Source organism: Triticum aestivum, chromosome 3B, assembly GCF_018294505.1.
Source record: "Triticum aestivum cultivar Chinese Spring chromosome 3B, IWGSC CS RefSeq v2.1, whole genome shotgun sequence".
Classification (NCBI taxonomy): domain Eukaryota; kingdom Viridiplantae; phylum Streptophyta; class Magnoliopsida; order Poales; family Poaceae; genus Triticum; species Triticum aestivum.
This window is the reverse complement of record NC_057801.1, coordinates 283,727,842-283,730,109: the sequence shown is the minus strand read 5'-3', so window position 1 is coordinate 283,730,109 and position 2,268 is coordinate 283,727,842.

The following is a 2,268-nucleotide window of genomic DNA, read 5'->3' as shown; positions in this document are numbered from 1 at the left end:
GGTCTCTGTAGCGCGAGCGAGATATGTGTATGTGTGAACTAGGGAGATATAAAGTTTGAGAGGGATAGAGGAGCCCCAATACGGCTGAGTGGTGCGTCAGATAGCTGAGAGGGGGAAAGAGACACTCCATCCGTTCGATAATGTAGTGCATATAATTTTTTTAGAAGTCTAACTTTGGAAACTTTGACCAGGTTTACAGAAATAATATTTTTATCTACAATACCAAAGATACATCATACGAAACTAGATCTCATGATGTATCTAATGATATATGTTTGCCGTTCTAGATATAAATGATTTTCTCCACGTACCTGATCAAACTTTGTGAAGTTTGATTTTTCAATAAATCTATGTGCTATGGACCGACGAGAGTACCTAAGTCTAGAGAGATCAAGTGCATGTGAAGGAGAAAGAGTGACTGTGCAAAAAGAGTGTGTGTGTGAAAGAGAAAGGGACAACAAACGATAAAATAGAGAGGAAGTGTGTTCATTTCTTACGCAAATATATCACGCATGCATCTCCGAGATAGAAAAGCGAGGTGAGGAGATACGCGGAAGATAGCTAGTGCGTGATTGTTTGCAATGGAGTGAGACACCCCTATATCACATATCCAATAGAGGTCTGGCCAACAAGGGACAGAGGTCGAGAGGGATGCATGGAGAAGATGGACCCATGGGGAGGGAGAGAGGGTGTGTTTGTGATAGAGAGATCCCCTCGAGATCGGGAGGGGACTATATGGGTGGGAGATCGAGGGATTGAGGCGTTTGTGCGATAGAAAGATGCCCGAAGATAAATCGAGATAGACCAAGTGAGGGAAAGAGACAATGCATATGTTTGTGATGGAGATTGAGAAATAGTGATATACATAGGGGGGACTGCGTGTGCCTACAATTGAGTGAGAGACAGTCATACTTAGCTAGGCGTGAGATTGTGTGTCTGTGCGTGTGAGATGGTGAGAGAATGAGGGAGAGAGAGAGAGAGAGAGTTTTAGATGGGTCTATCGAGTGCAGATGAAATATGCATGTGTATGTGTGACCCAGGGAGATGGAGAGTTCGAGAGAGAGAGAGATGGAAGAGCTCCCAGACGGCAGAGTGGTGCTGAGAGAGTTACGGACAATGAGCTAGGGAATTTGTGTGCATATGATGAGTGCACCCTATATATTTAGCTTGGACTAGAGAATCATACATTTTGTGCCAGAGAGACCTATACATGGAGTGTGCATGCGAACTAGAGAGACCGACACACACACACACACACACATAGGGAGAGAGAGAGAGAGGGACCGACAAGGTTTGTGTTTGGATGTGTGCGATAGAAATGAAGATTGTCGGCGTGAGAGAGAGCATGAGTCAGGGAGAGGGGGAGGTCGCGTTCATGCATCAAAGACTGATATAAATCATGTTTTGATATAAATTTGCATTCAAATATTTTAATTGGAGAACATGTTGTCTGCAATCCACACATTAACAGAGATATGCGTATCAAACAAGTTCATTAACTTGACTTTCAGCATGTTCACGGAGTACTATAATACAACATGCTACTCAATTGATATGTTAAATTTTGGATTTAGTTCACTATTTTAACCTGGTTAACGAGCTATTTCATTGACTTGACATATTTCATTTTGGGTTCGATTCCCGTTTTAATTTGAGTGGGTTAACTATTTGTCATATAGTAAATCCTTAGCAATGAGCATGTAAAAATACATTAGTCTCGAGCATCATCTCACCATCTAAAAAAAGAAGTGGCAAGCTAATATTTCAAAATTTGATTCGAATCGACTTGGTAGGTAGACGTGGATGCTCGTTCTCCCAAAATTTGAACGAACCGCTAAACACCCTCTGCTCGGTGGAATTCGCTCGAGCAAATAAATGGGAGACATGAAATTACCGGCCTATGTGAGACACACATTAATTGGCCCGTTGTACATCGAGGGTAGTTCCGTAACTTCATCCAAGCACGCCTTCTCATCGGCCGAAATGGCAGGTGCCGAATAATTCATAAAGCATGGGCAGCAAAACACCCTCTCCTCGGCCGAAATGGTAGGTACCGAATAATTCATAAGCCATGGGAGCTAAAACACCGTCTCCTCGGCCAAAATCGCTCGCACCCACTATTTCAAAACACGCCCTCCTCGCCCAAAATCGCTCGTGCCCACTATTTAGGAGAAGCAAAGTTACTCTACTATCCATGACCCTCAGGGCACAGACCCAAGCCTAGAAGCCTAAAGGTAGGGGTAGAACTGCAACTGATAACCCACAACT